A 14,984-nucleotide genomic window follows, 5' to 3' on the forward strand; every position below is an offset into this window, starting at 1 on the left:
TTTGACATATGAAGGATTTGCTCTCTTAACAGGCTCAGCTGACTTCTCTGTCTGAGGTTTGGACTATTTGCTATACATTTGCTAAAAGTGCTGCATAGTATAAATTAAATGTCACAAAGAACATCCTGTATCCTATTAAGACATTAAACTCTTGCTTCGTATTCAGGTCCATTGTGCTGTACATGACACTGTTTTGTACTCAGTTTGAAAGGTTTCAATGGTCTTTCTTGTTTTAGAATTATGTTCTGTAAATATGAAACTGAATTCATAAGTAGGAAATTTATCAAACAGAAAGAAAAAAAGAGAATCTGACACTTGATGATTAAATATACTCCTCTCAGGACTGGAAGAGGAGTTCAGAAGATAATTGTTGATTGTTAATTTAAAAATGGCCTGAAGAGGTAACATAAAAAATACTCTAATTAACTGTGCTGCTTAGAGAAGCTATACATTTTTTACTTTAAAACAGTTGTATTTGTTCTATTCCAAAACCTCACATAATTAAACATTAATTTAATTTTAGTTGGGTCCCTAGTGAACACCCGTATGACATTTTGTCTTTTAAAACTTTCGCTAGTTTCAAACAAAAAACTTGTACTGGCAAATCAGCCAGAGCCTTGATGTTGCCTTTGATGGACCAGTATGCCAGTAACTCTCTTTTAAGAAGATGGGGATGATTTGGTTGGTATAGATCATTTTGGTCAGTGTGGGTGACCGCCTCAGGCACAAGTAATCCAAATGAGTGCTTGAAGCCCCATGCTTTTAAGTAACCCCAGAGGTACAGCTAATCCAACACTTCCCTACATCAGGTTATCACGTATCAACTGCTCTGAAGCATCTATCCAGTAACAAAGGAGAGGTAAGTAACCCAGTCATCTGTTAAAGTCTAAGTGACTTGGAGTTATTTTGTGTGTGTGCCTCAAAAAGGAGTTTTCTCATAGCAATTAACTTAGATGATGATAAGCGTTTCCTGTGTATACATATCAGCAGTGCCCACAGTATTGCTTCCGAAGAAGCTCCTATGCAGGAAGCTTACAAAGTAAAAAGTGTGGACCTGTGTTGATTCAACTTGTGTTGATTCAACACAAGTTGATTGACACAAGTAATGACTTCCCCAGTAACAGAAGTCCATGACAGAGGAGGAAACCAACCCCAGGTCTTCAGAATTACAGACTAGCTTCCAAATCACTTGATTGTTTTCCTGTCCCAGTGCAATCTTATGTGGTGGGGACCTCTAACTACTAAAACAGTAGCAATGCCGGAATGAAGCCAGGGGCTGAACCAGTGGCATAGCTGTTCAATGCCACAGGCCAGAGCTCTAATTGAGATATGTAAATAGGATGTGGGTTGGGTGCATAAAGGACCCGTTTTTATTTCTTACAGTAAGGTCCAAGATAAATGTACTACCTCAGTCTGGTTGGTTGATTGATACCATAGAGGAGAGCAGCAAACTAAAGCACATCTCTGGAAACTAGATAGGCACCATGAATGCCGAAATGAGTTGGACCCAATAGTGACTGGAGGAACAGTGTGAGCATGTGGTGCTTCAGCACCTATAAAGCAAGCAGTCTCATTCTGTCAAAATTGGTAGCTGTGAACAAAAGCAGCCAAGGCAGGCTCTTTTTTGGGTGTTCTTGGGGAACATCGTTGCTGCAACAACCCTTCCAAAGCTTCTACAGTCCCTGCGAACCAGGTCACTCGGGGACCCTGGAATTTGCTGTGGCTTTAGGTCACACAGCTTTCTCAGTTACCTCAGAGCCCGTTTTTACTTCTGGAAGAAGAAAGTTAAGGATAGTTAACCAACTTTGCTTAAGGGTTTCACAATATTGCCACAATATTGCAACTAAAAATGGGCTAACATGTAACCATTCAGTGATGACCATACTCAGCCTTGCCAGAATCTCTATCAGCAAAAGATAAACAGTTTAAGTAGGATACTTTATCTCCAGTTCTGTGTTCTATGTTACTGCAAGAAATGGCAGCTACTTTTCTGTGGTGGACAGTGGTTGTTAGCCACCAGTAGACATTCTTCTCCTTCACAACTGAAGTCCTGAAAATGGTAATATGATCTGAAATGCAGTGAAGTGTTAGTATATTTGTGCTTCTTCAAGAACTGCATTAACTCTTATTCTTACAGAGTTGTTATTAGTCACACAAAGGCATTTTAATTATCTAGCATCTATCTCCCTGATATATTTGCTACACCTCGTACTTTTGGAAGATAGTACTTTATATACTTCACGCTTTCAACTCACTCAAACTACAAGGTGGGTATGCTTTCCAGTTATCAAAGTTATAGTCACTAGGCTCAGTGAAATTTGGATCAAGACCTCAGTGAATGAGCACTTCTGGTGACATTAACCATTGCATTTCTCAGCTCAGGTGCTCCAATTGAACTTCATGTTGTATATCTTTCCTATATAATCCTCGTAGGGAAAATAATCTCTATTGAACCACTCCTTAAGGAGATGCTGAACGTCCTTATCGATAGCTGAGGAGGAAGTGGTAAGTTACTGTGAAGAAAAAGGAGCCTTCCCTTAAAAAAAACTATGCTTGAATAAGGTGGCAACTTCAATAGCACCATTTCACTGAAAGAAAGAAAAATTATTATAAATTTAGGTATTTCTTCTCAGAAGATGTCTGCCATTTTAAGAGCAGCCACTATGACTTGGCACAGAATGAGTGAGGTTTTGCAACTGTTACAATACAAACACATCCCTCCCTTCTGGGGCAAGGGAAGTATTTATATAAATTGTGCTGATTTCATGTAACAATAATGGGGCAATTCTTTAATCAAATAAATTAGTCTTCTCTATGCAAACAAACAGGTATACTGAAGTCAAATCAAATATTTTATCATTCTACAAGACAAGCACTTCAATTTTATATCAGAAACTAAGCTTGACATACAGCAATGGTATTAGTAACAGAGAGAAATGCAAACAAGAGCTAACAAACAAAACCAAAGCAATGCAGTTTGTGATTCAAAGCGTTAATTTTAATCTTAGCTTTATGGTGTGATGGGTATTTAGGAGCATGTTCTAATGTTGTAACTAAGCATTACATCTGCATAAACACAAAGGCCTTTCTGGCTGATAGAAAGACTCATAGTGATGACAAAGGACTTCGATCAGATATACAGGCCTTAATTCAGTAAGGGTTTTAAGCATTTGTAAATGTTAAGCACATGTTTAGATCACTTTAATAAATAGGGTGAAAGTTAATCATGGATGCAAGTAGCTTCATGATTTGAACCCTTAACGTGAACATGCTGAAGACTTCTGTACAGGAAGATTTAATTTTTGTCTATGGAGAATGTAAATTCATGAATTAATAAATCTTTTTTGCTTTCTTTTCTTGTCTCAATGCATCTTTTTTTCATTACCCATTCAGTAGAGTTCCACCTTGCAATGCTTCATATCAGCCTGTGGATACCAAAGATGCATAATATATGGTACAAGCATTTTTGTTGCAGCAGTGGATGGTCTGATTCCTTAATCAAGCTGACTTTTTGTATTAAAAAGCTTAGCTCAGCTTTTGCTCTTAGAAAATTTATTTTACTCTGCTTGACTACATTTATTCTAAAGTATGTGTGTGCACACATGCATGGCTCAATGCCTAGTAACTGTATTATGTAGCCAGGAACATCTCAGTGTTTCCATCATAATTCCTTGCTTCTTGCAATTTATCGCAAGGCAATAAAAATTTGCTCAACTCTGAAAACAAGGCTTCTATGCTTTAACGTACTTTATTTAATTCAGAAAAAAAAAAAAAAGTTCCGTTTCAGTAATAAAATTGTAAGGAAATAAAGAGAGAAAGATAGAGTAAGAAAAAACTTGCCACAAAGCCTGTATTGTTTTTGTCTTTTTAACATCAATTTTTCAGACCATTACTTACTACCAAAGGACTTAAATGCCTAGATATTTCGAAGGGAAAATGCACTTTAAAAGGCTTCTGACATCTATAATACATACTTCTAATTGTTGCACGGTGTTGTGGTTTAACCCCAGCCGGCCACTCACTCCCCACCTGCTGGGACGGGGGAGAGAATCAGAAGGGTAAAAGTGAGAAAACTCGTGGGTTGAGATAAAGACAGTTTAATAGGTACAGCAAAAACCATGCGTGCAAGCAAAGCAAAGCAAGGAATTCATTCACCACTTCCCATGGGCAGGCAGGTGTTCAGCCATCTCCAGGAAAGCAGGGCTCCATCACGTGTAACGGTCACTTGGGAAGACAAACGCCATCACTCCGAATGTCCCCCCCTTCCTTCTTCTTCCCCCAGCTTTATATGCTGAGCATGACGCCATATGGTATGGAATGTCCCTTTGGTCAGCTGGGGTCAGCTGTCCCAGCTGTGTCCCCTCCCAACTCCTTGTGCACCCCCAGCCTACTCGCTGGTGGGGTGGGGTGAGAGGCAGAAAAGGCCTTGACTCTGTGTAAGTGCTGCTCAGCAGTAGCTAAAACATCTCTGTATTATCAACACTGTTTCCAGCACAAATCCAAAACATAGCCCCATACTAGCAACTACGAAGCAAATTAACTCTATCCCAGCCAAAACCAGCACACACAGGGTTGTCTTTTTTGGTTTTGCTTTAAATCAAGGTAGTCTCCTTATTTTTCTAGGTTGGATATAATTTTTGTCCTGTTACAAGAGTTATATTTTTTGGCTTCAAATAAAGTTTATATGAACTGTGTCCTATGTCTCTGTTTCCTCCAACATTTTAATGCATGGTACTACAGCTGGGTTTCAAAAATAATGGTAACTAAAAAAGCTCAGGAGTCAAGACTCTGAAGAGCTTAAACACATAAATATAGCTCAAGAAGAATGTGTTATTTTGAAATTATTCCTTTTCTGCATCAGCATGAAACTGAGGACAGTCAAACTTTGAAAAGAGTGTTCTTTTCATGTTGGAGTAACAAATAGATGAATAATCATTTTGCGTGACAGAGAACCAACACCAAGTCCTAGCTGGGAACTTGAAGTGGGCCATGAATCTAAGATGCCCACATATCACAAAAGGAAGTGGTTATTATGAATAACTGTCTGTTACGAGATGAATGTCATCCTTAGGCTTTTCAGTTTGAACTCTGCTACTCTGTATATTCATTTAACGACTCATTGTAGCCAAGACATGAATTTGCATTTTCCACTTCTCTATTGACTATCTTCTCACTTGGTTTGTTTGATCATTGGGAAACGGTAAGAGTTCTTGTTTTTGTATCTGCTACACTACGATTACAGTGAGAAATAGCATAAGGAAAAACTCTGCCACCTCTGTTTCAATGGGGATTTTTCTTCTGAACTAAAATTCTCTTTTTGACATTCATGGCTGAAATCCATTCATTAGAGAATATGTAAGCACCCTGAAGAGAGCAGATTTTATCAGAGCAGGGGGCCATGAGAGGCTAACACACACACAATGTCAATGTCATCATAATACAAAAGTCTGTCCTACACATAAAATTGCCAGTAATTCAGATAAGGATAGAAATCCCATGGGTAGCAAATACAGATTATCCTCTAGAACAGTTCAAGGTGGTGATCCTCTTAAAAGCTGCAATTGTTTTGAGTGCAATTCAACTTCTACTGACATCTTTGCACATCATTCTTTCTCCGTGGTTTGTTTCTGCATATGCAGGATATGCTATGTATCTTTCATTCTTCGTAACTTAAATGTAGTAGTTTTTATTGAGAAGCATCAATATTGCTGCTGTCAGAACTCACAGGCATCCTAGGAGGAGCTGGCCAGTAAACAAAGAAACAATGTATGTCAAAAATGGGTATTTGTCTAAAAAGAGACAGCATGGCTTTGCTCTCCCCAGAGTATCTACACACCTCGTATGCAATATCAGTGACATGGAATGAAGTCCATATGGTTCTTCTTCCAGGACAAAACTCTGGCAGAGCTATTTAGCTCCAGCTTTAGCTGCTTCTTGCTAAAGAAGATTTGAGCATGAAGTCCAACTCTTTTTAGGTCATGGTCTTATTACTTCCTCATTGATCTTATGCTTGTGGCTCAGCATTTCATCATTCACAATGCAAAAATTGCATGTAATTTAGAGCTGGAGTGTGGGTAAAAGGCAATAGGTTCAGGAAATGGACAGTATGTAAGCTTTGAGTCTTTTCTGAGAGGTGTGAATGTTTCAGCTGAGAGCAACACAGCTGAAGAGAACCAATGTGTCACCTACCATTCAGGTGAGACAGGTTATTGCCACATCTTGGTTGACAAAGGTGTTTTTATACATATATATGAGAGAGAGAGAGAGAGATATCGGATAGGAGCAAGGAGTAAATGTCCAGAAATGACAGGCTGCAGCTCAGTCTCATAATTGTAAGGCTGTTCTTCCTGAAGCAGAAGTGCTTTCAAAGAGCTAGAGGATCCCAACTGGGGCGTAGCTGCTAGCAGATATGTGGCAGTGCAACAGGACACCTTATTAAACTGCCTCTCAGCTACACCCAGCTGTGGAAGTGAAGTAACAAGTCTAAAGTATTTTTGGCAGCTAAATCAGTAAATGTTATGAGTGAGCTATGTGACTGCAGTCATGTAGCTGTGCAGGCACGTCATTAGATACCTCCACAGACAGAAACGACTAGACTTGGAAGGTCCATGTAAGGTCACTCAGTATAAGTCAGAAATTATGAACTACATTCAAGCACGTGTCTGGAAAAAGTGAGGTTAACTTTAACAAACTCTGTTTATCTAGTAACTTGGACAAGTAAACAAATTCACTCTGTTTGAGTCATTCTAAAATACTGTTTTCTGAGGGTTTGCCTTACCTCTTCATTCTAATGCTGCTTCCCTTTCACTTGATTCCTTGTAGAAATATATATTCCCTCTCTTCCCTCTCCTAATCCTTGTTAAAAACAAATTGCTTTAAAATATTTCTGAGATGATCAGCCAGTGTTTGCCCCCTTTCTTCTCATTCTGTCAGTAAGTTTCCTAATTAACTCTATTCACATACATAAAAAATTTCCTCAAGTGTGTAGCTTTGGATCTGGATTTTGTCATGAAAAGAACTAGGAGTGAAGGTGTTTCCTTCCACCTCTGAGAACTTATGTCTAAATCACAGCTTGAATGAACAGATAAATCTAATCCACTGCAATCTTCAGATTCACTGTAGCTTGCTGTGGTTATTTCTGTTTTAAAGAGATTCAGGCCTGCAGATTCACAGTAGTGGAAATCAGGACAGATGTGGCGACAGAAGTCAGTAGGATAGATCGTTGCACATTTGATATCAAGTTTAGTTGCAGCAGTTTAGTTTAATAGTGTCACTTTTATGAGCCCTATAGTGACAAATATTCAAAGATCATATCTGGATGATGCAGAATGCCTCCTCAGAACTCCTTGGGATTTGGAAAGATTAGGGTTACAGTACAATCATGTGACATCCCAAAAAGTAATTTTGATTCTGTTACAAAGTTTTATATTCATTTAGCTGATGTAGTACACTGATAAAACCCATTTTTATTGCATTCTATAGTGTGGTATACTGTTGTAAAGACTTTATTGGAGTCCTCTATTTGTTTTGGCTTGATGGATCGAAAAATTATTTGCATTGTACAGGTCTGTTCATTTAACAGGTATTCATTTAAATGGGTAATAAGATACAAGGGTTGTGTAATGAGATGGGAAATTGCTAACCACATATTAGGTGATTACTATGTTTTTTGTCCAAATCAATTTTGGCAGAAAATAATAAATCTAGGAAATGGACTTGGAATGTGCATTTCAGATTGGTAATCAGTAGGTCACTCTTGTGAAAACATTTTCCCATTTGTTCTTGTTTAATAGGGAAAGAAGTCATTGCCGTATTTAATAGCAATTTCACAGTGAGATACAGGTGCCATATGAAAAGGGACATGTGTCTGGGCTAATAATTCCCCCAAATCCAAAGTCATGTCTTCTGTCTTTTTTCTCTATTGAATAATCTCTATTGAGATTTTTGATGGTCACCTCCTAAAACAACTAGACTCCATAATGGCCAAGGAAAGAAGGACAGAAGCAGAAGCTGTAAATGTGATTAGGAGACTAGGAAGACAGCTCAAGCATGGATTTACCACAGAAGGTTGGGTCATACTTTCCCCAGCCTTGCTGTGGTCTCCCAGTACAGCTCTCCCTCAGCCCTCCAGCCAGAGTCCATGTCAGAAGGAAGCTTCGGTCCCTCTCCCAGAACACATGTGCTGGCAGTGATGTGACCGGAGAGAACCAGAGGATTCACAAGCATGTTGGAGCCTTCCCTTGTCTGAAGCCCCATTGGGGGCCACTATCACACTCTTCTCAAGGTGGGAAATCTTATTCCCCCCATCCTTTGGGACTGCTGTCACCCTATTTCATATACATATATGTTTTACCACTTCACGTTCATCCACCTAGGGTTTAGCACAAACCAAAATTCTGAAATGTCTGTAGAGCATGTCCATGCAGTTGTTATCTCTGCCTTGTGTTCACAGAACAATAATTCTGCTGTAATCAGGCCATAGTGGAGGATGAGTAAATTGCCTTGGTAGAAGCTCAGTAGAACCTGACTAAGCCTGTGCTTCATGCTGTGTGAATCGACGTCCAGAGCTCCAAGATGATGTCTAGGAGCTAAAAGCTATCTCCCAACAGGTTAACTAACAGCAGCAAGGACACATAGAGCAGCTGTCTACATACTTCTCAGCTCTTACAGACTGTGACGAGATCTTCTAGACTACTGCAAAGTAAAGTGAAAAGGCAAAATTAAGCCATTTCTGAATATTTTTTTTTAAGTCTGGCCTAAAAGAATAGCATCTGATAGCATGATCATTTACAGCTCAAAAGCTTTCTTGGAAGCTGTTTCTTTCCCCAGCCCCAGAGCTACTAATTGCTAAGTTACAGCTGTGATGTACTACCAGACTGTGAAGCAATTTCAATGCTAATAAATTAAATATGCTTCTGACCTTTCTCCAGCACTGAAGCCAGCTAACCTAGAAAGGCTGGCACCCATACTGTTAAACAGTCTTTATATGCAAAACACACTGACAATATCCAAAATGACTACTAGGAAACTCTCAAACTGTACCCAAGAATTATTTAGGAGACAGCAAGTTTGCCCAGGCCAAAACTGAAAAAAGGATTGTTCTATTAATTCAGCAATGTAGACAACTGAACACTGGTATGACAAATGTTGCCTGACACTGTTTAATTCACTAGTATAAACATAGTGTGACTGTACAGACTGATTTAATGTATGTTAAAATGTCAGATATATGAACAGGTTTTCTTGTTATCAAGCACTAACCATAATAACCAGGACGAAGCAGAATTAACAGTTTGTTCAGTCACACACTGCCATGACATGCCATAGTCTTATAAACATGTTTTTTTTAAACAAGGGAGTCCTGCACTACATCTGCAGGAAACAAGAACTACCGTAAAGCAAACAGGAAATAATAATTACATTAATAATTACTTGCAATGAAATTATTACCTACACCTGAGCAAGATCAGGGTCTACCCTTACCACTGCCCAAAGCCTTGGCATTATTAGCACATTGCCCTACGTCACTTACTCTGAGGGACCGTCTGTTCTTTAGTTCTATTTTGTGCAATTGACAGGTGCATTATTTATGGTCTAATATAGTTAATTCAGTGTTAGGCCCCTGACTCGAAATAAGCTCCATGTGGGTGCATGCCTGCATTTGCCCAAAGCCCTATTAAAGCCTCTAAAGCTTCACAGGAGCACAAGACTCAGACAAAATGCAGCTCATTCCAAGCTTGGGGATGTAGCATGGTCTCAGAATCACATTTAAATAGAATTGGTTTTCTGTGCTTCTATTTTAAGAATTTTGTTTATCATAATACTTCTCTAAGTCAAAACAAAACAAATCTTGTTCTGATTCTGGCTTTCAGAGTGACTTTGCAAAAATTCTCTTTCCTGCAAAAATCATACCTTCTAAGCATCTCAATTCATTATGTAAATTGAACTGGACAGGAAGGTCAGTTAGGAGTGAAATAACATTATTTAAAAAAAAATCCCCATCATGCATTGGAGCTATCCATTAGGGAAACATTAGTGAGATACAAATTTATGTTTCCCAGCTTGCAGCTTCAGACTGTCTATTTTAATTTTGTTCATATGCCACTGGTTATCTGCAGCGGATTTAATATTCTGAAATACCACTTTTTATGTGATCTCTCTGGTCCTCTTTGTCTTGGTTTCCATTTACGACTCCATGCTATTATTTGGTTGCATGAAGGAGCTTGGCTATTACTCTGTTGTTCCATTTCTGCTGCCAGAATAGTTTTGATCAATACAGCTTGCAAAAAATTAGATCATAAAATGCAGTGCATTTAACAGAACTTTTTTCAGTTGTTCTAAGAACTTTAATTTCAAATACGGGAACTATAAACGGTCTACACCCCACTTTTGGCTTTTTAGTATATTTTTGCAGACTATTAAATATAAAATACATATGAACAGTTAGTTCCTCCGTGAAGAAACACATTGAGTTTGAAGTTTTTTAGTGCTACTGTATAAATTTATATTTCAAGATATTTTCAGTTCCAACATGAAGTGTACAATATAATGGGGCAGAGCTAACAGGTTGATTTAGTACCTACCTCTAGCTACAGTATTTCTCCGTCAATAAAAGGGCACAACATACAAGGGAGTTGTGGCAGTCTCACTTTCTGTGGACTCTACAGGGTAACAAGCTTTTATGTTGTATATAACAGAGTTCACATTTCTATTACTGAAATTATTATCCCATAACACCACACCAGGGTGTCTTTCTAATGACATTTTTATGCAGAATGTTTGATTCAGCAACAAGATCTATTCACACCTTTAAAACAATTTATGCATGGTTAAATGAACAATTGTTCCTAGCACACAGTCAGTAACCTAATCATTTTAATTTTAATAACCCACAGAGGAAACTCACAAGCAGTGATTATACACTGTATGGGCTGCTTTCCATTCACTTTGGAGATTTCCATAATAAAGCTCTGCCTGGAATCAGAGCAGTTCTCCACTCCTAAGGGCTACAGGCTACAGAGTCTCATTTTTGTAAGCATTTGAAGGGAGAATTCTTATTTTCCCTCAAATAAAGTAGGCCTGAGCATCTATCAGAATCAGAACTATTAAAGTAAAAATGCACCAGTGGAAAGGGTAACTTAAGAAGCTACCACTAGTTTTGCTCAAGGAAGTTGTCTTCTCTCCAGAAGCATACCCCTGCCAATTTGTAAAGATCACTTGTGACTTTTCATATTTCTGTCTAGCTGCAAGTTGTTTTTCCCATTAATATTGAAAATGTATAAAATACACAGATGTTAAAAATAGCATGTTTACAGTTCCCAATATGTATACAGTTTATGGTACATCTGAGATATCACAAGGACTGTGGTTTTGGTTTTAAATATTTTTCCTAAATATAATTCAGAAAAAAAATTACCAGCAGAGAAAATAAGAAATAAATAATGTTTAAACACACACAGACAACCTTCACCTCTAGAAATCAGCTTCTTAATAACTCTACCCAGATGACTTCTCTACTGTGTTCAGTTCATAACAGAATTAAATGCTTATTGATTAGAGAGATGTTTGGTGAAATAGAAAACATCTTGTTCTGTAAACATGGGATTAATGAAGCCTGTTTTCCTATGGATTTCTGTCCTATACCCTATGCCACCACAAGAGTTCTGCCATCTGCATCCTCAGGGACTGTATACTCGTAACTACTCACTAACAGTAAAAACATCACTTCTTCAGTATTTCGTGTTCCCTCTTACTCACATTCCCTAACTACTCCAGTAGCAATTGTCTTCCCTGAGCATGCCTGACCTTGCAGATAAGTGAGAGGTGATGCTGGCACTCATGCGTGCTGACTGGCCAGTGAGGTTTTGCATGGCTGGCTGAAGAGGGGTGGGAACTTGTTGGGATGACTTGAGTGAGACACTCATGTTGCAGCCTTGCTGTCAGGGATTTTCAGTTCTCCTGTCTCTGCCTTCTAGCCAGAGTCTGGTTTTCACCATGCTTGTAGAAAGCAAATATGTCACAGATCTCTGTCTCTTTGGTTGAAATTGGCAATTGGTTCAAAACCTCTTAGGAAAGGGAATAATACATAGGCAGAAGAATGAGCAAACAAACACAGCGTACAATCACAGAGACCTTGTTTGCCCGAAAGATCAGGCTGAAAAGCATATTAATGCCCCCTACATTACCAGTACTACCCTGTACCAAGCAATACTGGGCAAAACCTATCTCCCTTTACACTAAATTTGGATTAAGATAAATAACTGGTCACTTCTTTTTCTCTTCTGAAGATGTGGACACTGGTCTTGGTCCTTGCTCTGTGTCCTCACTCTGCTTCAATAGTGCAAAGCAGTTCAGGGAGCTCGCCCCCACAAAGGTATCTTTGGATAAGTTTGGATTGTTGTAGCGGCTTGCTTAAACACCAGTCCCACAGAAGCTGGAGTAAGATATGCAATTTCAATTTCCTTGCACCCTGATAATCTCCAGTTCCCCTGACATTTGCTTACATTTGCTGGAACAGGGGAGGCCAGATTGTCAGCTGGTCTAGTTTGCATTAAAGGAGCTTCTCTGTACAGATGGGCCCAGGTCCTACGAAAGCCTTTTCCGCATGTTGAGCTGTGCTTTCCCCTTGGCCCAGTGATGCTCTGGATCTGAGATTTATTACCCTCCCTTTCAGCATGGGTAGTCCTTCACACCTGTGCAAAGCAATTTACCTGTCTTACTGGAATACTGCTAGACTGTACATTTGCCTTCAATGGGTTTGAAATGACTATACTACACAAGCCACAGAGCAGGGAAGAATCCCATTCCTTCATGACTAAATGTAACTGGGAGAATCATCGTTAACCTCATTGCCATGGTGCACTTTGTAGATACTCTTCAGCGACACATGACAGCTAAGCCAGCCTTCATAATCAGGAAGCAGAACTCATTTCTTGTTTCCTTCTGGTTTGTATAGGTTCATTACTCCATGTTTTCCATTCCTTATTTTGGAATGCTCTTCTAGCTATATGCATATTTACTAGATTATATAAGTGTCTATCATCAACCTCAGAAAATATGTATTTTTAAAAATATATCTCCTAGAGTGTCTTCCAAAATTTAATGTTCAGGGAGATTGCAACATTTAGGGTATTAGCAAAGTAATATGGAGAGTTTTGTCTCTAGGGTCAGAGTGAAAACCTAGTCTTATTATTAAAATGCTTGACCCAAACTATAGACTTTTCTCTTAGCTTTGCCATAAGTTTTTTTGGTAAATCATACCATCTTTCCATGCCACACTTATAGAGGAAAGGAAGAAAATGTTTCTTATTCACATTCCCACCTACACCTTCTATTTAGATTCATTCTGTGCAAACCTTATAGCTAGCCACGGAGGTGATAATAACAAGAATAGTAATAATATTGGCATGGTCATAGCTCCAATACAGATCAGTAGCCAGTAAATTTGAGATTGTATAACCTCTACAAAAAACTTGTGTTTTCTGCTCAGTTCACTGTACAGTATCATGCATCATAATTTGCACCTTTACTGTCACCTTTTCTGTAGTTCCAGCAGAAAATCCAAGCACTCCCTTAAGCTACCATTTTATAGAGCATTCTATAAAGCTGTGATTTGTACATATGTCTAGAGCTAGTAGATAGATGAGGTGCAGCAGATGGCACACAAGCACATAGCATAGTTTTGGTCTTTGTAGGATCAATAAAATCTGTTGTACACTGCGCATGGTTTCTTTTGTGTACATCTTTGCATGAAGCACTTTAATTATTAATCTTAAAAGTTAACTTTGCAAATCAGCACTAAAATGCAGGACAAGGGTACGTGGACTGCTGACGGTCCTGGTATATAGACAAGGTTTTGCAATCCAGGGCTCAAAGCCTAGTATCTTTCATGTAGGTTAAATTCACTTGAATACTGAGCAGAACTTAACAAAAATATGTAAGTAATAAATATACATCCATGAAATTAGACTAATTGGCAAGCCTGCAGATTATACAAAGTCAGCTTCTCCTTTCAAATGAAGAGTCAGTTGTTACCTCCCAGAGCAAACCAGCATTTTAAAATTTTAAAATAAGTATTCAATCAGCCACACCATTACTGCTGAAGAAGGCCACTTAAGTGCAAGCAAATGATGACTGATGAAGCTCCTTGAACTACTGAAAGCCGCATGCTAATAAAGGAACATTGATAACATATCATTATTTGTTCATTTTTATGTATTCAGGTGCATAAATAATTAAGAGAAAAACTGCAGATCCTTTTCTGTCAGAACCGTACATAATACAAGACATAATACCATACATAATGCAATACAATTCAGCAATTCATCCCACATCTGTAATAGTATAACCAGTTACATACATTGACTTGAAAAGCATAATCTTGCTTAGCATTTCAGCTCTTAGTCACTTCTGTCATCCTTAACACCTTTATAAATGAATTTTATCATCTTTCACAAAGTTTAATTAAACCAGACTGTACACAGTCTGGTTCCAGAATCTAGCAAAGTTCTGCTTAAAAGCTTTATTTTTCCTTTGAATTGAGTTAACTTTAGTTCTCACCAGAAATGTGACAGCCTTGAAAGGTAAACCCCAGGTCACTCAAAATGTCAAATGTTATACTTTGAACAGCACCTGACAATGCACAAACAGTAAATGCAGGTTACAACTATAAGCTGAAATTTTCTTTTATGCAGATAATCCATTCAATATATAGGTTGAAGTATGATATAAAAGCCTTTATTTCCAAAATGATTCACACTGATATACCCTCAGACAATCATGAGTTCAGCCTCAGTTTACTTTCAGTTAATGACCAGCACTAAGGAACTACTTGAAATTCTAGGTTGAAACTCAAATGACATGCTTTGTTCACAAGGACAACACATGTAGACCTCCAAATGTATTTCACAGACCAATAGCTTCAGACAAATACTTTCCAAGTTAAATCCAAGTTTTAATAGATGCCCCATTCTTTACTAGGACAT

Source organism: Mycteria americana, chromosome 1, assembly GCF_035582795.1.
Source record: "Mycteria americana isolate JAX WOST 10 ecotype Jacksonville Zoo and Gardens chromosome 1, USCA_MyAme_1.0, whole genome shotgun sequence".
In the NCBI taxonomy this organism is placed as follows: domain Eukaryota; kingdom Metazoa; phylum Chordata; class Aves; order Ciconiiformes; family Ciconiidae; genus Mycteria; species Mycteria americana.